Source organism: Mustela putorius, unplaced genomic scaffold (genome assembly GCF_011764305.1).
Source record: "Mustela putorius furo isolate JIRA1106 unplaced genomic scaffold, ASM1176430v1.1 tig00000095_pilon_pilon_pilon, whole genome shotgun sequence".
NCBI classification, from domain to species: domain Eukaryota; kingdom Metazoa; phylum Chordata; class Mammalia; order Carnivora; family Mustelidae; genus Mustela; species Mustela putorius.
Genome location: NW_025421280.1, coordinates 10,323,388 through 10,346,621, shown reverse-complemented (window position 1 = coordinate 10,346,621; position 23,234 = coordinate 10,323,388).

Below are 23,234 nucleotides of genomic sequence, written 5' to 3'. Positions count from 1 at the left end.
GCCTCTCCATCTACTTGTGATTTCTCTCTGTCAAATAAATAAATAAAATCTTTAAAAAAAAAAAAAAAAAAAAAAAAAAAAAGAATGACATTTGTGATTCTAGGCGAAATCTCAGTGGAGGCACTGCTCAAATTCTGAATTCTGAATCTACCTATGAGAATGCCCAGGGCTGTTTCCTTTTCTTTTTTTTTTTTTTTTTTAAATCTTACTTTCCAAGGCAGACAAATGACTTGAGCAAGGATTTGACACTGAGTTGCTTTACAAATAAACACCTTCAATAAATGTAAGTGTTTGTTTGCAAATCATTGTAAATCAGCTTGTCAGGGAGGCTGGGACAAGAGAAATCTGGAAGCTGAGAGTTACAAGGTAGCCAAGACTCATAGATCGTGCCAACATCAATCAGCAGCGATGAGAGCAAAAATAATAGGTCTCTAGGGAAGTAGGATAAATTTACAACAATGTGATCTACATACAAGTTTTCAGGTTTACCTTTGCAGAGTTCAATTCCTGGAGATGATGACACAAGTACCCTGCATTCATTCCAGTAGGTGAAAACTCAATTTTTTGATTGTTAGAAAGGATACAAGTAACTTAGGATCCATAGTCAATCTGCCATCAGTTTTTAGTGTGGTGACACCGCTGGGCATAAAAGGGGTTTGAGGTTCTAACACCCTCTCCTCCATGCAGACGCTGACTTACATAAGTTGATGTGTGTGGCAAATTGAAGACAAAATGTCCTTGGTTCTTCATACTTCCCCTCCCCTGTATCCATGTCTGCTGCATGGCCAATACTTGCCAATAGCCAAGTCTAGCAAACAGAATGTGGTAGAAGAGAGAGTGGACCAGCGCCAAGGTTAGGTTTCAAGAGGCCTGTGTGCTTCTGTTTTCTCTCTTGGGAATTCCACTGCATCTGTGTGAACAAGCCCAGTGAGACCACAGGATGGTGAGATAGGGACCCTGGCATGACATTGCTCCAGTCAACATCCGGCCATCACTGACCAGCAAGGTCCCAGAAAACCATGCCTGGATATGTGTGAGTAAGCCTAGCCGAGGTTCACCCAGCCAGGCCCAGTTCAGCAGTGCTACCTGATTGATCAGTACAGTCACAAGCAAAAGTAATTTTGCTATGATATTTTTGATATGCCATTGAGGTTTTATGGCTGTTTATTCTGTAGCATTATTATGGCAATAGCTGCTACAATGTGCAGAAATGCTTTAGTCTTTGGTAGAAAGAGTAGAAGGTATGTACGCTCACCTTTCATTTCTGATCAATCACCAGGTGGTGCTTATTTTAGGTCCTAGAACTCTCCTTAATGCATCCACGGCTCCTGTCCTCACTTGCCACTTACTCAGCCCAGTCATCTTCATTGCCTGAAACTTCCAGAGCTGTCTGATACCATGAGGCGTGTCCCTCCATATGTCATTAGAATCTCCAGTTTTGGGAGATCTGGGACCCAATTTTACTGAGAGGCAAGGGGCTCGGATTAACGTTCATAGGGCACCTACTTTATTCCTGGCACTTAATTAAGCTTATTAATGAAGCCAATTTCAAACATAATCGTACTCATAATAAAATAGCAGGCAATATCTATTGAGGAATTTCTATGTGGCAGGTCCTGAGTTAGTGACTTCACTCTAAAAACTTTAAGAGTTTGGTGTGATCAATGTCCCCATGACATGGTTATGGAAATGAGTTTTCCCAGCTCTTCTTTGAGTTGGCCTGGGTCACATAGCTGGTAAGTTGGGAGAGCCAGCCCATGTATATATTTGCTCCCATTTGATGAACTCTATGAAAGCAGCTGGTCCGAAAGTGGCATCGCTTGTTAGATTTATGGTGGGTATAAGGATTCACTTGGCTACGTGGTCACCTGTTCATGTATTCAAAGTCCCGGGATTCTCCACTAGGACAAAATACATGCATTTGGGCAGAGAGGGAGAGGGAGAAATTAGGAGCAAGGAAATAGCTTTTTTCCCAGGCACAGAGGGAAATCTGGGCTAAGATTGTGAGTAAGTAAATCTTGGTAAGCCTTTATACTTCCTGCAGCTTAAAAAAAAAAAAAATGTAGAGTAATTAAAGCAAAATGGGTAGCTGAACTCCCAGGATAGATATTCCATGTTCTACCAGGGATCTCACTTCCCTCTCAGACAGAACAGCTTTGTGTGTGCTAGGGAACTTGCAAAAGGAGCCTATCGTTCTATTTGGGCCAACAGTAGTGAAGATCTCCAATCTCAAGCACTGTGGGCACTCCGCACAGGCACACCTGTGTTCTTCTGAGCCTTATTTTCACAGTCACTGGGTTATTACCCCAAAGGAAAGAGACTTAGAAGAGCAGTATCCTTTCCCTGTGGTAGTGAGCTGGTTAGTGGAAGAGAAAACATGACGATCAGGGGGGCCATAGAGCGATTTGGTTATGGAAGTTAACGAAGGCCTGGTTTCATCGTATCCTCCATTTTTCTCTCATACCCCACATTTAATCCCTCAGCAAACCTTACTGGCTCCATCTTCATGTACAGAATGTGACCACCTGTTGCTCCTGCCCCTGCTTTTGACACTGATACCAACTTCATTTTGCCCGGGTGGTTGCACCAGCCTGCACCTTGGTCCCCCTGCCTCAGAAACGTGGGGACATGGATACTGTTATAATAAGAGAACAAGCCATTTGTCTGCCTGAAATACACCCACAGCTCCCATCTCATTCTTAGAAAAGCCTAAGTCCTCCCAGGGCCCCTAAGGCCTTACAAGGTATGGCTAGCTGCCCTCCTCCTCACTCACTCCACCTCGGCCACACCAATCTCCTTGTCGTTTCTGTAACATGCCCAGCCTGCTCCCACCCCAGGGTGCTTTCATTTGTAGGCCCCCAGATACCCTCAAGGGTCCTGCTTCACTTCCTTCAAGTCTTTGCCCAATGTCACCTCCACTCTATAGCCATTGCTAAGACTGCCATGTTTAAAGCCTGTCATATCCCATTGCACTCCTTACTGATTGTTCATGCTCTTTCTTGCTCTGTGGCATTCATCATCTTCCAAAGTATTATACAACTTACTTGTTTGTTTATTGGCCTTCCTCCTGTAAAGACAAGAGTCTCATTGAAGCCTGAAATCTTTGTCTCTTTGGTTTGCTGATAGTGCCTGAATAAATGGGTAAACTTTAGTGGGGCTTCCTTTAGTGTCGTGTTTAAGAACATGGACCACGGAGTCAGACTCTTTGGTTCAAAATTCTTGCTCTACCACTTACGAGTCTTGGAACATTTATCTCCCCTCTCTAAGCCCATTTTCCCATCTGCATAATGGGTATGCTAATAGAATACAACTCATGGAAAGAATGCATACAGGATGCTAAATTCAGCCATTTGGCATATATTAAACACCCAATAAATATTTACTGTTATTAGATATTTTGAAAATCAGTTTTCAAATTCTTCTTTTGCTTTCTTTGCAGGTGATTACAGAACAAAAATGAAGTATGGAGGAAGGGAGAACACCTCAGCTCATTCAATCCTCACAATCATCCTACGAGACAGTGTTAATTTCCCTGTTCAAAAAATGAGATCATGGAATCTCAGCAAGGTTGAATAAAATGCCCAAGGTCACTGAGAGGCAGAGCATGGCTTTACATTTGTGTTTGCTTTATGGTATTGGCTTTATTCTTGCCATTGCAACAAGCTCTGTTTCCCCATCCCTGCTATAGCAACTTCTAGTATCTTCCCTTTCCCTAAATACATCTGCGCTTTCCCAAGAGTTTGCTTGTTTGCTCTGTCTGGACTTGCCTTTCCCTTCACTTAGTCCCCCTGAAATCCTATCTCTTCAGGTCCTGCTCAAATGCTACCTCCTCCCATCAGTCCTTGGAACAGTCCTCAGATTTAACCCCTTCCTCTCCTCTGCTTAAGACATTCACTGACTTCTTCCCTTGTGCTCTAGTTATTCTGCACCATAGAAGCCTTCCTCCCACTTCCAAGGATGTCCTTGAATTTGGAAACTGCACAAGGCTCATCTTTGTGCCTCAGTGGTGCCTGGTACAGCACAAGGGAGTGATAACATAGGCAAATCCAACTTGTAGGCTAGTGAGCAATGCCACCATTACATTTATGATTTTAAACAATCAGTGGATATAAATAAGCCTGCTATAGTCAATGCATGCTGGAAAAACCTATGGGGGGAAAAATGTATGGATGACTCTAAGGTATTCTACACAGTCACCAAGAGGTAAAACACAATGATGGAGAGACCAGGCAGATAGGTTGTGATGTAATATTAATATCCACAAGGGAAAAAAATCAGGTATTAATTGTTAGGCATGGAGTATTATTGAATAAAAAAGAATATACACTGATATAAACTATACTCACAATAGTTTGTGCTATAAACACAAAAGTCACAATATAGTGTGACACACACTGAGTGAGACAGGAGCAGTTCATAAATAATTTTAGCATATGCAATTTTTGTCTAAACAGAATAGGCATTCAGTAAATGTTTGCCAATGTGTAGCGTTTGTGGAATTGAAATAAACCATAAATGTATGACTTTGAAATTGAGAGGATACAAAAACACCAGGAAAAGAAAATTCCTTTCTAACCCTTATAAAGTTTTCCACAATTTGGTATATAAATAGAAATATATCTCGAAGGCTAAAGATAGAACAAGTAATTGAAGGTGGACTGAAGGGTGACAAGGGACTTGATTAGAAAGGAAAATCCATCTTGTCACTTATTACCTGAAATCGAAATTTATGCAAGACCAGCCAGAAGGCAATTTTCATTTTATCCAGGATAAACTAGAGCTTAAGCTACCAAAGCTTGTCATCTTGAATGTTTCAGTCATTGAAATAGTTGATGCCCTCTTGTTTAGCATATTTGCTGTTATAATTGTCAAGATGCCTTGATTTTCCTAAAATATTTCAGAGTCTGATCTCATTATAACAGGATTTGCTACAGAATGACACTTCATGATAAAGGCTAGTGGCTGAGTTACAAAGACTGCTGTATCTTCTTGTAGGGCAGACAGTCTTGGTGGTCCTCCATCATGAAACCCCCACTGGTCCAGGACCGTTTTGGTGGGAGATTAGTTGTCTATCGATTTCCTTCATCCTTTATGAATATTTCCTTTAACTGATGTTGCAACAATGGCAGATCATCATCAACAACATCAACCCAGCTCATTCTATCTCTGATGGTTATTTCTCTCTGGCCCTCCATATGCATTTCCAACCTTCTCCACTGGATGTTGTGCCTGGGAGGCTGGGCTCTGTGCACTGCAACATCCAGGATTCCCTGCTTTTTAGCTTCTGGTTGGGTTCCACTAATTATGGGGCAATGGGAGAGGCTGAAAAACAGGAAGAGAGTGACTTGGGGGTCTTTATTTCTGCCCAGACATGATCCAGCTGTTGTTGTTTTTAAAAAGCTATAGCTTCTGTTGAGCAGCTCTCTTACAACTGCAACAACACATTCTAACTTCCAAAACCTCCTGCCTCTCTCTCCTATGTCTTCATGCCTTGATGTGGTAGAGGGACCATATTAACTAGTCCTTTTTGGTTTCCTTTAATTCTACCCACAACCTTGTAATCTCTCATTAAACTCTCTTCAGGACCCTCACTTAAGTGTGTCATCTGTTTCCTAATAACTGTGTTTGGTATGTTTCCCAAGATCAGATGACGTCAATACAATAACAATGAAATGCCTCTCTGTACAGTTCCCTTATATTTGCTCCTTGAAACAACCCATGATCTTCTCCGACTATAACTACAGTAGCGGCCTTGCCATTGTCTTTCCCTCAGGTCATCTTGTTTATTTTCTTCTTAGCACACATCACTATCCAATAGTAAATATGATCAACTCATCATTTTTCTCTTTGTCATCTTTTTCTTTCACCACAATGTAACTCTCATGGGGCCAGGTACCATGATTATTTTGTAAATTGAACAACAGTAATAATACACAGTAGAAACGTAATTTCCATCTGGGGAAATCCATAGGTAAAACAGGACCATTCTCAGTTTGGGCCTGGTCAGGAAACCTGGAACCCAGCACCAAATGGTCATGAGTGAATCTGCAGGAGCCGTGCAGGTAAGGGTCAGTCTGCACCAGCCTATCTACTGTTAGAGGTTAGAAGGAAGAAGGAGATCCTTCAGGCTGGAATGGCTGCAACTGGCTTTGACACTTGGAGATAAAAGGTCAGGCTACTGACCTTTAAACTACGTTTAGCTCAGAAAACAGGCTTAACAGATGTCCTCCTTGTAGTAACTGGAAATATCACTGGCACATGAGAATTCAAGATTCAGTTATAGCATCTATGACCAACATGGGAGCCCAGGGAACTCACTACCGCGTCCTTCTTCAAGGGGAGGATTAAAAATGATTGATTAGATGATTTCAAATGATTGTCCTGGTTCTAAGAAGTTGTGGTTGAGGGTTTTACACACAAAGAAATGGCATCCATGTACCTGTCTGATATGGGATACCTTCTCCGCTGCGAAAACTGGAGAATTTTCTTTCTACCAAACAAGTGAGCGAAGGCCAACGTGAAGGGGACAGTCCGGAAACAGAACACAGAAACAGAGTGCAGAAAGGGCTCAGAGAGAGCCAGAAAACTGCAAAGGCATGCAAGTTGAAAATGAAACCATTACTTGGCTAATGGGCAAAAGGCAATTTTCAGAATGGAGGAGAGAGAAGCAACCCCAATTTTTAATTTAGTTGATCAAGACTTTATTGTACTTCAAGTGAGCTTACTACACAGAGATTCATAATATCAACAGAAAAACATATTGTGAAGGTCAGAATCAAAGAGTTGAGGACTTCAGTCCACAGAGTTTCTCAGAAACAAAATCATTCAAGTTCCTCCTCTAGCGTTCCCTTGAGAATCAGCCTCATCAGCATAAAGGCTTTAGAAATGCTGCCCCTTGTGCTATACTTCTTCCTTGCAGGATTCTTACAGCTGAACTATGACTCTCTTAATAATAATAATGCAGAGCACTTAGCAGCACTAACAGGAGGCCCTTGGTCTCTTTTGCAGGACCATCGCCACCATTACAGATAAAAGTGTTCACCAAGCCTTTCAAGGACATGCCAGGTAAACTCTGAATCTAGTGCATTAGCCATCCTGAAGCTTAATAGGTCCTTGAGGAAAGGTTGGGGAGCGGGGATGAAACGAAAAATTATGGATGAAGACAAGAGATTGGGATGATACTCTTAATGAGTTTACTTCCTCAATATGTTATTTAAGAGCCTCCGCCCCCACCCCGGATCACAGGTTCTAGGCATTCCAATATTTACTTCAAAATATATTTCACAAATATTAGCTAGCATTTACAGCTCAAAACCTTTTCATTTTCTCATCTAACTGCAATAGGGGTCACTGGTTAAGTGATGATAAGGGACAGTAGGTTTCCAAATTGTTAGGAAGAATGGATTCTCTATGTCATTGTGTCTGTTTTGAAAATGACATGCCTATCACTCTCTTTCTCTTTATTTCACGAAGGGGAGAATAGAATACCCTAGGAATTGCTCATAAATGATGACTTGACATTTTACCCATTACATAACATTTGTCTTGCGCTTTGTCAAGAAAGGAAACCACTTAAAAAAAAAAAAAAGGAATGGCGATCACTTAAATTCTTACCATTCCCTTAGGTTTGTTGATCTTAAAAGCTTACCAATTTCCTTGCTCAGTATGAAATTTCATTACTTCCAATTTTAGAAAAGTTTCGTAAAAAATAATATTTGAAGCCTGAGAATTCAGTAAGATGTCCCCCCAATCCCCAAACTCCTTCAAATTAAATGATTTAACTTTTATGCTATCAAGTAACTTGGCTGTGAGAGCAAGGATGGCACTTAATGCATCTTAAGTGTTGCTACTTAATTAGATTCAATAAGTGGGTTGAATAAATGAAATATAAATCTCTGTTTTATGCAGTTGAACTGAAATGTCTTCTGATAACACTGTGTTCACACCACCCAATCCCTCCATTCTTTTTTTTCTCTACTGAGGTTGATTTTAAACAGCATGAAGTGAGTTAAAATTTAACAATTATCTGGTTAATTTAGTTAGCAGAGTTGGCTTACGTAGACGGATGCACCCAGGAGATGGATATTTATCTGGAATGTCACCAAATGATCAATTCAAAATCAGTTATGGCCATACAAAGACTGGATAAGAATGTTCATAGTAACTTTAGTAATAACTCCAAACTGGAAACAATGCAGGTGGCCATCCAGACGACACCGAATGAGCATATTGGGTCTATCCATACAATAGAATATTACTCATTAATCAAAGAGAGCTAACTACTGATACATACAACTACCTGAAGAAGTCTTAAAAATGTTTTGTTACATAAAAGAAGCCATACACAAAGAATGCTCATTGTATGGTTCCATTTATATGAAGCTCAAAACCAGGCAAAATTAATCTATGGTGATAGGAATGAGAACTAAGATCCCTCCATGGAGCGACGCTACCCACTGATAAGGGAATTTGAGAGCTTCCTGCTCCCACCCAGTGAGTTGAGGGATAGAAAATCAGATTCCTGCTTAGCCCCACTGACACCGCTTGGGCCTGGTCAATCAGAGTGCCGATTCCTTGCTTAGATGGGAGGATCAGCTTCTGGTTTCACTTTGCTTTAAACCCTGAAAGAGGGTGAGTTTGGAGAGGGTGATTGGCTCTGTTAGTGTCTCATTAGTGTAAGGTGGTCATTACCAAAAGGCTTTCTACTGCAAAGTCTGCTCTTCTCCTGGTCCTTTGGTTAGGAAAACAGGCTTTTATTGGAGTTTTTGGTCTGTACTGGTTGGTAGTTCAGAGCTGAAGGCTTCTGGGGGTTATCCTGTGTGAATATAGGGAAGGCAATAAGGAAGTCTGGGGAACTCAATCATGTGTCATTCTTCAAGTCCCAGGGCCCTTGGACAGTCTACCTTCTCCTTTCTATTCTTCAGAGTCTTCCTATATGGGGTATTATATTAAGTCCAGGGGTTTTTATTTGCAAGAGGCGTGACCTGGATGGAGCAGAGCTACTCTTTGAGGTATCTGAGTTTGAGCTCCTATAAAACTGTAAATGGCTGCAATTGTCATTATGGTTTTGATGCTAACCCAGGGAAACCACAAGTCTGGGTTTTCCAAAGAACGGTCTTTGTGATTTTTTTTTTTCCTTGCGTGGGAAATTGTATTTTCAATGGTTTCCTCACAATTTTCCAAGAGGTTTCTAGTTTCAACATTAGTAATACTCTTTTACCCACTGTGTCTGGGGCAACCCATAAGAGGAAGTATATTCTGCCTCATTTTAACAAGTATAATGAAAAGAACAATGAAACTTCTCCAGGGAATCACCAAACAGGAGCTCTTGAGAGAATGATGTGCCCTCACCCCATATTGGAAGAGTTGTCCTCTCAGGCTTAGAAGGAAAATACTAACCAATGCATCAAATGAATTTTAGATTGTATATTTTCTCATTTTGTTGTATTTTATTTTAAAAAGACTGTGGTAAAATTATAAAAATCCACACCTATTATTGATCTGAACCTACAAGCTTTCGTTAGGTACAAGAGAGCCAACAAAAAAAAATTTCTTGAACTACTTAAGGAGTGCCTACATGCTCCAGTGACTGCTCCTCCAATGGCTTTGATATCCTCATAAAGGTTGCTGAAGAGGGGACCCACACCACTCACGGGCTCCCTGTTGATTCCCACCCCATCAGCCCACCATCATGATTGGACCAGGAAACCAACAAGACTAATCCTGTGATGCTGTACATCAGTGGCTGGCAATCGAGTCCATGGGGGTAAGTGTGGCCCCCCAGCTGCTTCTGTGGAGAAGGCTTTATTGGCACACAGACACATTCATTCTTTTATGTACTAAGGCTGCAATAGCAGACTTCAGTAGAGGTACCAGAGAATGTGTATGGCCCACAAAGCCAAAATGTTTGCTGTCTGCCCTCCCCTTCACAAATACAGGTTTTCTTTTCTTGCTTGCTTGCTTTTTTTTTTTTTTAAATTTATTTGACAGACAGAAATCACAAGTAGGCAGAGAGGCAGGCAGAGAGAGAGGAGGAAGCAGGCTCCCTGCTGAGCAGACAGCCCGATGCAGGCTCAATCCCAGGACCCTGGAATCATGACCTGAGTGGAAGGCAGAGGCTTAACCCACTGAGCCACCCAGGCATGACCCCAAATACAGTTTTCTGCTCTACATCCCACTTACCTCACTCACTGCTTCCTTAGCTGCCTCCTCCTCACCTCCTGATGTATAAGCCGTAGAGTCTTTTAGAGAGTAGTTTCTAGGCATCCCTTCATCTCTTTGTTGACTTTTTAGGTCAATGGTTCTCAACCCCCAGAATCATCTGGAAAGCTTTTTAAAAATATTGATGACTCCCCCAAGGGTTTGGATTTAATTAGTCTAAGTTAGGGCTCAGTCTTCAGTTCTTTCTGAACACTCGCCAGCTAATCACAGCTTATACAGCTAGGGGGTAGGAATAGCTACTGTAGGTGATCTTGACTAGCCACAAGGCTGTATATCAACAACTTACATATCTAATCCCAACATCACCCCTGAATTCCATATTCATATGTTCAACTGTTGCCTTAACATTTCCTTCTGGATTTCTTTTTTTTTTAAATAAATATTTTTATTTATTTATTTGGCAGAGAGAGAGAGATCACAAGTAGTATTTATTTATTTGGCAGAGAGAGAGAGATCACAAGTAGGCAGAGAGGCAGGCAGAGAGAAAGGAAGGGAAGCAGCTCCCTGCTGAGCAGAGAGCCCGATGCGAGGCTCGATCCCAGGACCCCGGGATCATGACCTGAGCTGAAGGCAGAGGTTTAACCCACTGAGCCACCCAGGCGCCCCTCCTTCTGGATTTCTAACAGGTATCTCAAACAGAACATATTTAAATCAGAACTCAGGATTTCCTCTTCTCCTCCTCTCAGTAAACAATATTCCATTCTTTCAGTTGCTCAGGACAAAAATCTGTCATTTTTGACTCCCCCCCCCCTTTTTAAAATGCTCCATCTCAAATCCACTAGCAAATCCTACTTTACCTTCAAATTGTATGAGTCTACCCACTTACCATCCCTGCTGCTGCCACGTGGCCCAAGCTGTGATCAACTGTCATGGGTTTCCTACTGCTTTGGTCTTCTGGTTTCTTCTCTTCACCCCTCGGCAGTTTTTGTTAAAATAGAAGCCAAGATGATTGTGATAGACAATGACTTGGATCAAACCACTCCTCTGTTCAAAGACTAAGAATGGCTTTCCATCTTTCTCAGAATACGAACCGAAGTTCTTACACTGGCCTCAAAGACTTGGATGATCCAGGTTTCTGACGCGTTTCCCTCTACCTTTGCCTCCCACCTTGTTTCTCCTCACTCACTGGGGTCGCGCCACACTAGACTCCTGGACATGCCTTAAACATACCTTTCCCCTAAGAATATTTGCACCTTCTCCCTGGAGAGTCTGCCTCTACTCTCAGATATCCTAATCATTCCCTCTGGAATATTACCTTATCAAGGATGGTTGCTCTGATGACAAAATCTCAAATAGCTTTCCTCAAAATTTTCTTCCCCCTTATTTTTTTCCTCAAAGCACTTACATGTGATATACTTGTTTGTTTAGGCTTTGTCTTCCCCTTACTAGAAAGTACGCTACAATTAGAGCACAGCTGCTGGGATGTATAACTCCAGGGGGTACACACCATTGTCTATGTGAATGTGTCTCTGAGAACTGTGCAGTACACAGCCTGAGTAACTGCACATGGTAACCTGCTTCAAAGCAAAGTGCTTGGTTTTGTTCACTGCTCTATTTCTAGGGCCTTAAATGCTGCCTGATGCAAAATAGGCTCTCAATTATGTTTGGTAGATGAATTGTTGAACATATACCACTTATAATTTTGCCTGGATTGATATTCATGAAAAAGATGTTCTGAGGTACTTTTCTATACTGTTGACAATATGTTCTCCTTCATCTTGATATTTAATATAATTTTATTTTATATAATATATACTTATATATAATTTATATAATATATAATTTGTATAATATAAAATTTGTATATAATATATAATTAATTATTTATATAATACATTTACATAACTTTATATGAAGGCTTTTCTTCATATTTTTTAATGTCTTGCTATCAACTATTTTCCTTTTGCTTGTTTTCATGAACAAGATGAAGTCTTCTGTAGGTTATCTGACTAGCAGCCCTTATTGTTCCTATTGCTGGATTCCTCTTCTTTAAAAAAAAAAAAATTCGCTTTTTAAAAATTATCATAAAAAAATACTTATTTATTTTGTGTCTCCCTATTGGACTGTGAGCTCCAAGGATGTAAAGATTTTATTCTTTTTTCACATCCTGGCCCCAAATAGGTGCTCAATTATTATTGGTTAAAAGGAAGTAAGGAAGGAGGGAAAGAAGGCAGAAAGACAGATGAGAGAAACTCAGAGAAATCAGAAAAGTTGGTACTAAAGGATCTGGAGCTTGTCTCTGTCAGTGTATCTGCTTCACACACAGGCAGCCATAAGAGTCTGTTCTCAGCTATATGGGTTGATGGTTTTTGACAATCAAATGCCATAGACTGTTTCCAAATATTCTTTTTTGGACCAAAGAAAATACTAAATAAAATGTGTCCATTAAAATCATAAACATTTTCAGATGAATGGATAAAGAAGAAATTGTATATACAATTTATATATATATATATATATAACTTATATATATAAATATATATTATTTTTATATATAAATAATATATAAATAATATAATATATAAATATATAAATAATATATATTTATATATATATATACATATACTATATATATATAATGAGATATTAGTCACCCATAAGAAATATAGGGGTGACATATATAAAATGAAATATTAGTCACCCATAAGAAAGAAGATTTCCCCATTTGTGACAATACACATGGATCTTGAGGGCATTTTGCTTAGGGAAGTAAGCCAGACAAAGACTGCATGCTATCACTAATAAGTGGAATATGAAAAGACAAACAGGGGGCTAAACTACAGGAGCAGAGCATAGAAAAGCTGGGACTGGGGGGTGGAGATAGGTAGACGTTGGTCAAAGGTACAAGTTTTCAACTCTAAGATGACGAGGATATGAGGACCTAAAACATGGTGACTCATTGCTAACCCTGTATAATTGGAATCAGCTATGAGAGTAGAACTTGAATGTTTTCATGAAATAAAATAAATAAATATGTGAGAGGATGGATATGATAATTAACTAGATGGGGTAATCTACGCAATAAAAAAATATGTATCAAGTCACCACAATATGCGCTAAGTATCTTACAACTTTATATATCCACTGTACCTCAATAAAGCTGTTTTTCTAAATGAAGAGGGAAAAAAAAGACAAACTAGCTTGAGAATTGAAAAAGTAAACCGTTTAGAGAACATATATATATATATATATTTTTTTTTTTAAAGATTTTATTTATTTATTTGTCAGAGAGAGAGACAGCAAGCACAGGCAGACAGAGTGGCAGGCAGAGTCAGAGGGAGAAGCAGGCTCCCCGCAGAGCAAGGATCCCGATGCGGGACTCGATCCCAGGACGCCGGGATCATGACCTGAGCCGAAGGCAGCCGCCCAACCAACTGAGCCACCCAGGCGTCCTAGAGAACATATATTTTATAGTCATACTGACCTTGGCATAAATATCAGCATTGCTTCTTAAAAAAAAAAAAAAAGAAAGAAAGAAAGATAAATATTTGATGGTTTTAGAAATAGTCAGAATTGAATAAAACTCTAGATACTTAGTATGCTGGAAATCACCTTGATTTTGTTTATTTTCTTTATGCATTGTATTGCTATAGATTATTTTTATGAACTTTGTTTTTGTTGTTGTCTTTGATCATTTACTTCCCTTTCTTTCTACTTTTATCTTGGGGGAAAAAAAAAGTAATCCTTGAATTTAAAGACCAAATGGACAGGAATCTATATAAGCCAAAAGCCTGAGAACACTTTTTTTTTTTCCCCATTGCCAGCAGACCTTGATGAGCTCCAGAAAAAATTCTTACGATGATGAAGGGAAGAACAAATTTATATATAGGAAAGAATTATTCATTAAAGGTTGAAAAGAAACAGTTGTACTTCCTAAAATTCTTTCCAGTGTCCTCATATTGCTTGCATTTTATATTATGCATCTTCTCATGAAATGTCACCAGTGACTTTTCTCCAGTCAGCTTTAACTGCTGTGTCTGTGAAATTATTTGTCTTGAGCCACATAATTGCATATTGTGAGCAACTTGTCTTTTAGATGCTAAAGGAAAGAAACTCAATCTCAAAATGATACCTTTCTTATCTCTGGGATAAGAGGGGAAAAGTTTTCTAGGTACTGTCACTTTTCCTCAGAAAAACTGCCATCTCTTTAAAAAACACTGTTTGAAAGCAGTAAATGATGCAGAACAACAAGCCGTCAGAGGGAAGACCAGAGATATTTTAAGACCTTGCATAACATTTGTAGAAATTCTCAGAGCCAGAGTAGACATCATAATCTTGAGAAAGGTTGCACTGAATTCAGACGACTGATTTTCACATGGATAGAGGGGGATTTCTGCCTTCAACGAAAAAAATTTTCTTGGATAGAAAAGAGATCTGCTCAATTTATGCCTTTCTTAGGTCCCTTGTTTCAAACAGATTGTTATAAGACTGTTAACTGATGATAAAAAAAAAAGTCTGTTAACTGATAATATTTTAATGTTTTTATCCTAATTCCTTTAGTCAACTCAAGGACAGGAAAGTCTAAACATTATTGGGATATTGTGGTAGTGGGGAATGAGGTGAGAAATATTTTTTATTGAAAGAAGCCAAACAAATGTAAGAAAAGAAAAAATAAGGTACAATTAATGATTACTTTTTAATTTGAACAATGAAGAAACATGTCCAGAGGGGAATAAATTCAAATGAGAAGTAGCGATCTTTTATACACATTCTCTCTTTTTTTTGTTTTTTTAAAGATTTTATTTATTTGACAGAGATCACAAGTAGGCAGAGAGGCAGGTAGAGAGAGAAGAGGAAGCAGGCTCCCCGCTAAGCAGAGAGCCTGATGCGGGGCTCGATCCCAGGACCCTGGGATCATCATGACCTGAGCTGAAGGCAGAGGCTTTAACCCACTGAGCCACCCAGGTGCCCCTCACGTTCTCTATCTTTAATATAAATATTTAATTAACTACTTTATTGGCCATTGAGAAAAAGGGAAGACTGAAAAAGAATAAATACTAAATTATCCTGAAATCAACCAGGAGTAAAATTCTAAGTTAAATAACTATAAAGAAAACACCTTGCACTTAAAAAGGAAGGACTATTGACCACAATGAGATGAGAACATTTCCCTTACTTCATTCTTTAATTAACCAACCTGGTAGCAACATAATCTGAGTTCAAAGTATTCAAGGAGACTGAAAATGATCCACCTTTGTTTTGTGATCCGTTCACACAGGTGGCATTAAAGAAAACAATCTCTAACAATGAGAAGTCTATCAATTCTCATGATCAAAAAGTATCTGAAAGTACCTTTACACATAATGTGGTTATTGGATTGGACAAAACAATGGAGAAAATATCTACAAAGCTAATGTTGGTGAGTAATTTAAATGATAACTAAGTTCTGAATAGCATTTCCATTTCTATTCTGCTGATTCAATGATGTAAGTAGATATTAAGTCCAACACTCTAATTACTTTTGAGTTGGGGATTAAACCTATCAGTGATTTTTGCCTGGTTCTTTTCTTATTTTATTTATTTATTTATTTTTAGATTATTTATTTATTTATTTGACAGAGAGATCACAACTAGGCAGAGAGGCAGGCAGAGAGAGAGGAGGAAGCAGGCTCCCTGCTGAGCAGACAGCCCGATGTGGGGCTCAGGGCTCCATCCCAGGACCCTGGGATCATGACCTGAGTGGAAGGCAGAGGCTTTAAGCCACTGAGCCACCCCAGGCGCCCCCTTTTCTTATTTTAGATATGGTCGTAAATCCTACAGGAATGTATATTCCTTTCCTCTTCACTCCCACACATTCGTGCCACACACAAACTCACATACCCATTAATGGTTTAGTATAGAGTTTGCAAACACATTACCTTAAAGACAAGGCAAGTTACATAAAGGAGAAAAGGCTCTGTATAAGACCATAGTGAAGACTGCCGCAAACTTGATTAAACCAGTTGCTTGAGGGGATCGCTCCTAATTATCTCCAGCCAATTACTGACACAGGAGAAAGTAAATCAGGGCGGCTAAATCTCATTTCGCAGGAGAAGCCACGAATCCATATGTTTTATGAAATCTCCCACTATTTACATAGTGTCCCTTAGTTCAACTCAACAAACCAACAAGTGGACAGAACACCTTCCTCACTAGAAACTTATGTCTGCAGGTTGATTTTAATTAGTCGCCTATCAGGATGTTAGCAGGTTTAGATTTTAATCTCTCCTTTTCTCTCCCTTGCTGGGAGGTCTTGGGCAAGTCCTAGAAACAACAGATTTGCATCACAAATAGAAACTTACTTGACATTGTAGGGGCAACAGAATTTAGAGAACATTTCATCCCTGTTATTTACTTTAGAGATGAAGATATTCAAGTTTAGATAGTTCCCTTGATTGGTCTAAGGTCCTGGGGGACAGTAATGTGAAAGCCGACATTGGAAACTGAGCTTCGGAATCCCGGCGCATGGAGTCACTCGAAGATTAAAGCGATGAGCATAATCAGGTCAAGGGGGGAGGAAATCATGATGATAATTTTTAATTTGAAAAAATTCACAGTTCAGGAACCTGCTAGAGGGCAGAGCTTTATGTACCTATGCAGCATACGGCATTACTCTCAAATCCTCTGAATGGATGAATGAGTAAATGAATACAGTAAGAGGAAAATCATTGTCATCAGGACTAAAAGGTCATCATTAAGAAGCCAACGACCGAAACGACAGAGGAAATCTGTGGTTGGGGGATAAATTAACTCAAGTAAAATGCCTTATTGTTCATTGGAAAGAATATTAAAACAAACACAATGGAACAAAACAGCTCCTTCCTGATGAATCTCTGACTTAGAGCTGAATAGGAATATAGTCTTTCCTGGATATGATTTCTGATTGCTTTTTCCTAATGCTGGGAATTCAATTTATTGACTCTATCAAAGTGCCCTGAGGAGAGGAGTATATTCCCTGGCTGAATGTAGATAAAAAGAAACTTGATATTAAAGATGGTTTACATGATAGTCCACAGAAAATATAGCCAAGTCAAGTATGCCCTTGCTTGTGGCTTATTAAAAACTGATTTTTTTTTTTTTCCCAGGAAGATGTATGTACTTTATGGAGCTCTGGCCTAGAATTTAATGCATGTTGTTTTTATATCCCCTGTGAATTCCTGCTGCTCCCAAGCTCAAAAAGCTTGTCTCCTGCCTTCCTCTCAAAGTTGGCCTACTGATTAATTTTTCTCTTTTATGAAAAATTGAAATGCAAGATGAATAAGACAGGCGTTGTCCAACTCTTATAAAGTTAAGGATTTATTTGGAATATTTTTTATAAAGTATCAAGCGGAATACATAAATGATACCCATGACAGTAAATGAACATGATAAATTATGCCATCAGTATTCTAGTTTTGATGTAACAGGGCACAGCTCCCCTCTATAAAATGTTTCTTGTTGCTTAAAATTTTAACTACCATTTTTCCACCTTGTCTTTTAATACTCCCACAAAATGTGTTCGTAGAACATGTAAGGGGGGCATTGTGAATTTTGCTTATGGATTATTGGTTTTGGATTTGTAGGTGGCTGGCTCAAGAGGTCAGGCATGAATGTCTTGGTGGAAATCCATGAGGTGTGACCCAGAGCCACGGTCAGTGCTGCTGTACAACATCCACACTGTGGCTACACCTAGGCTGATTGCCTGCGGTGTTTCTGCCCCTTGTGGTTAAAATCACAGAAGCAGGGATTTTGAGTCAGTGCAAACAGACCCTTCTACTGAGATGAGAAATGCACTACTGTGGGTCATTCAGGGTCTTTCCCTTGCGTATGTGTTTGTTTTCAAGTCTCCTTTTCTTCTTGGCAACCATAAGCTAAGAAGAAACCAGAGCCATACTTCAACTCATGAATATCTATTAATTGGCCTATGTGTGTTCAGTTCTGAGACACAATGGCTACTCTGAGAAGCTACAAAACATTCTTTGGGAAAATAGTAACTGACATTTATTGAACACCTCTACATGCTGGGCGCTAGGCATTAGCGTCCTTGTATTATCTCACTTAAGTCTCGCAGTAACGTATCATCTTGAGTCTACTGCCAACTTCTTTGAACTCTTAACACTTGGGTTAACCCACTTGCCTGATCCAGATCTTTCTCTCTCAAATGTGAACTTCCTTGCAAGGTTACAAGTTCATGCTGTAGCCTCACAGTCCCAGACAGAGTGGGGACCTGGTGATGGTCATAACATTAAGATCATTCATTTCAGTTATAAAAATAAACTGGAAAAATACCTGGGTCTGCCGTGAATCAGGCAGAAAGCCTGAAGTATGCTTTCTGCCCTAGGTTCCTAATCCCCTTTGGTTTTGTTTCCATGGGGATTTATGCTGTTTTGCCAGCCACAGCTCACTGTTGACTCAGATTATTCCTATCAGCCATTAAAATCCCCCAGTCCTTTTCTTTTCTCTCTCTCTCTCTCTCTTTTTTAAAAATCCATGCTACTAAGAAGTCTTGTTTTCTCTACTGACACACGTAGGAACTTTTGGACGTATGTACTGACATTTAACTCTGTTAAGAATATCCATCTAAATTATTCCAGTCCTTGTTCTTTAAAAAATTATAGACAGTTCCAAGAATTACGATGTTTTGATTGCCTTGAATCTGAACATCCATGTAGTGGATATTGACCATTTTTTGAACTACGCAGTTTGAACATGGTTCCTACTTGGGGTCAATTGTTAGTCTGAGTCATGGTGGGAAGCAGAGCCCCCAGCCTCTTCTTATAGAACCCAAAGAAGGCAAAGAGTCCCTTTCCCTGTCCCTGGCAGCGGAGGAATGGGCCTATGACAGGGGCTGGTCATTCAGATGATCCTACCAGGGCCTGAGTATCTTAAGAGAATGATGTGGAAATGCAGGAACAGGGCAGATATATTCACAGGGAGGTGGCAATGGAGAGGATGCAGCTTTGGCAACCAGAGGCTTGATGCTGGCTCCTGTACCATTGCCATTATATGGCCTGGGCTAAGTCTTGCTGACTATGTTTCCTCATTCCCTGGGCATCTGCCTTCACTTCTATGTCTCCCCACCCCATCCCAACTCTCTCTGGTGTTAAACATAGCTAGTGCTTGCAACTACAACCCTTGACTGAGGCAGTTCACTTCTGTTGTCCTCACCGCTCTGCCTCTGGAGTGAGAACCCATCATCTCACCGCTGGACCACACCAACAGTCTCCTGCCTCTGTGTTCCCACACACCATGATCTTCCCCCCTGCAGCCCACTGAGCCATCATTTAACACGGCCAAGTCAGATTAGGCCATTCAGCTCATGAAACCCTTCAGTGGCTTTCCAGCACCTGAAGACCCAAAACCCCAGCCTCCTACCTTGATGGCCTCCATTTTCAAACTCCCATCATCTCACGTTGCTCCCACCCCCAAACTCTAATCCTCGATTACATTGAGCCTGGTCCTACTTCTAAGTATTTGTGCTTTTAGGGCTGCTAGATTAAAAAAACCCTTTCATTACCAGGAGGATAAAAACTCATTTGTTGTTTATCTGAAATTCAAATGTAATGGGGTGTCCTGTATTTTTATTTGCAAAAACTGGAAACTGACACTTGCTGTTGCTTTGGCCTGGCCCCCGCCTCTCTTACTTTCTTGTGGAGCCCTCGCTAAATCATCTGATCTAAAGATGCCATCCCCACCAGTCAGGCTGTGTTTACACTGTATTTATCAAAGTGCTTACATTCTCTCAAGTCACCCTGCACTTTGTTTTGTGACTATTTATGGGCTTACCTCTGTCATAAAACGTGTCTCTAACTGGAAAGTGAATTCCATGGGACGGTGGTCTTGACTCCACTGGGCTCTGCTGTACTCGAGCACCTGGAACTGAATGGCCAATAGTAGATGCTCAATAAATATATATTGAATGAGCAAACGAAATTAGTGTCTGATAGAAACCCAAAGAATGAACCCCCAATTCAATGATTTTCCAAGTAAAACCTTTTTTCCTTTTTTAGTTTCTTTCATTCTTCCTCCCCTCCCTCCCCCCCTTTTTTTTTTAAAGATTTATTTATTTATTTGAGAGAGAGAGAGAGAATGAGAGCTTCAGGAGTCAGGGGAACTCCTCAAGATTCCCTGCTGAGCACAGAGACTGATGCTGCTCAATTCCAGGACCCTGACATCATGATCTGAGCCAAAATCAAGTGTCAGACACTTAACCATCTGAGCCACCGAGGCACCCCTTTTAGTTTTTAATTGTGCGCCAATCACCCCCGAACTTTAAAAGTAATCTATACAGTAATAATACTGGTCTTGCATCAAAGTCCAGTTGCAATAAGGCACAGTACCCACAACTATAGTTATTTCATTAGGAATACTCAATGGGACACTGACTCCTAGGAAGCTATGTGTAGTTTCCTTTTTCCTCAATGAAGGTAGGATAATTATACCATTTTTCAAATCTAATTTGGTTTGTATCCTCTATCAGAAAGGTGAGATGGACACAATGAAGAGTTGGCTTATTGTTTTTTTATTTCTGTTTGAACACTGAACTGATTTGGAAATTATTTCACTTATTTTTCTGACACCCTGAATATTCCTTGTGTTACCTCCAGGATGAAGAATGGGACCCCAGGGCCACATGAGTTTATTACATAAGGAGGCATCTGTTTTTCCCCCTTTTCAGCATAGCTTCATAAAAGCCATCAGCATTTTAATAGAGTCGGGTATCTATCTGGAGGTTTATAAACCTGGGAAAATGAGTATGTGTTCCACAATGTAGACATGGATATTTTTATTAATTTGGAGAACTGATTCCCCCAGGAGAATGAGATTCTGCTTGAGTTGTCTGCTAGGCTTTCAATTGTTCTGAAGTCCTATGCTTATATTTTGTGAATAGAGCTGTGGAGCCTACAGAGAGATGCAACCTTCCTATAATTTGGGGAAGTTTGGAGCCAAATATGAAGTTGAGAATACACATCACTATGACAAGCATCCCAACCAAACCAAGAGAAGGAGAGAAACAGAGGCAGGACGGGAGGGAGAAGAGAGAGAGAGTAGGGCAGGAGGTGGGGGAGGAAAGGACTTACTGATCCTGTAACTGAGAAGTCTAGAGGTAGGTCTGGTTCAGGTGTGGTCTGATGCAGGGGTTCAAATGATGCTATCTTACTTTCTCTGTCTCTGTCTACTTCCTTCTTGCTTGGCCACACTCTTGATGGGGTTGTCCATTTCCTTATTTGTTTCCACCGTGATTCAGATTGGCATGATGGCTGCTAATCTCTCCAACTTTCTATTTCATCCAGCTAGTGACCCAGCAGAAATAAGAACCCCTCTTTGCCAATTCTCTCAACAAATGTCCCAGAGCTAATTCTCAAGGACCTAACTTAGTTGGCTCAAGTACCTATTCCTGAACCAATCTCTGTCACCAGGGGGATGGAATATACTTATTAGCCAGCCCTGGGTCAATCCTGCCCCTTGGCTGAGGAAGAAGTGCTAAGTCATGTTACTCCACTCAAAGCACACTGACTGTGAGTGGGGAAAGGGTGATGTGCTGATGAAACTTGGGGTGCTGTTTCTATATAAAGAGGGAATAATTATATAGTCTTCTTCTCTACTGCACTCTCCCCTTCCTGTTTCCCCATAATATCCTACTGCTCTTACACAAATGACTTCCTAATAGCTCAGTGCATTTGGGAACCTAAAGGCTGGCATCACTCCACTGTACCAAAAGGAACACTGCAATCATGTTAATAAAAGCTGGACAAGAAGTAACCTTTGCTTTCAGATCAGTAGACAGCAACTGGCTGAGTACATACCTGAAAGTGTTTTCTTTCAGGCAACAAGGCACAGAGCAGATGAAACACCCACCCTCTGCAAGACTTTCACCTACCACATGCCTTCTCATCCTACTCCTCTCAGTTCTCTCAAATTCAGGAGTTTTTGTTTTGTTTTGTTTTTTTAAAGATTTTATTTATTAATTTGACAGAGAGAGACCACAAGTAGGCAGAGAGGCAGGCAGAGAGAGAGGAAGGGAAGCAGGCTCCCCACTGAGCTGAGAGCCCAATGTGGGGCTCGATTCCAGGACCCTGGGATCATGACCTGAGCTGAAGGCAGAGGGCTTTAACCCACTGAGCCACACAGGCGCCCCTCAAGAGCTTTTGGAAAGAGCAACATGGCTTCAAGTCACAATAGGGACTGCCCACATTATGGATGTAAATTTGACTGATAGATGACCTATGTTCTTACCATTTTTTTTAAGTCAGCAGATTAACTTGACAGAAAATTTCAAGTTTATTTATTTTATTATTATTTATTTATTATTATTTGATACAGAGAGAGAGAGAGAGAGAGATCACAAGTAGGCAGAGAGAGAGGAGGAAGCAGGCTCCCTGCTGAGCAGAGAGCCCGATGCGGGGCTTGATCCCAGGACCTTGGGATCGTGACCTGGGCAGAAGGCAGAGGCTTAACCCACTGAGCCACCCAGGTGCCCCTTCTCACCATATTGTTATATGCATGACCACCCTCACTGAAATGGTGTGTTTGAGCATGGTCAGTCATACTCTACCAATGCGTAATGAAGGCTTAGAGAAGGAAAGGTGGCAGATTTCAGATACTCTGGTTCCCACATTAGCATTCTCAGTAATTCCTGGTTCATGTTTTGAGCTGTCCTACCCACAATGTACTCTCCTATCTCCCTACCACTCCTTCAAGGCAAAACTAGCATGAGATAAACAAACATCAGACCAACCCATAAGGCTGTTTAGAATGAAACCATTGGAGCCAGGTTGCTTTTGTCCTGATGCCAACCCCATCTCTTACTCACAGGTTTTATTAATTCCTCTGGTCTTCCATAACTGCTCCCAGAGAGTTATTATACATCAGGATGAAAGAAGTTACTGTCTCTAAGTGTGCTTAGAACAGTGCCTGGCACATGACACATATTCAAGGACCCATTTGTACGCAACCCTTTACTATTACTTGTTAGGACTTCATACTGTTTAAAACAGAAATTGCCCCCACCCCTGCCACCACTCTGCACTGAAGGACATCTGGTTAGTGAATAT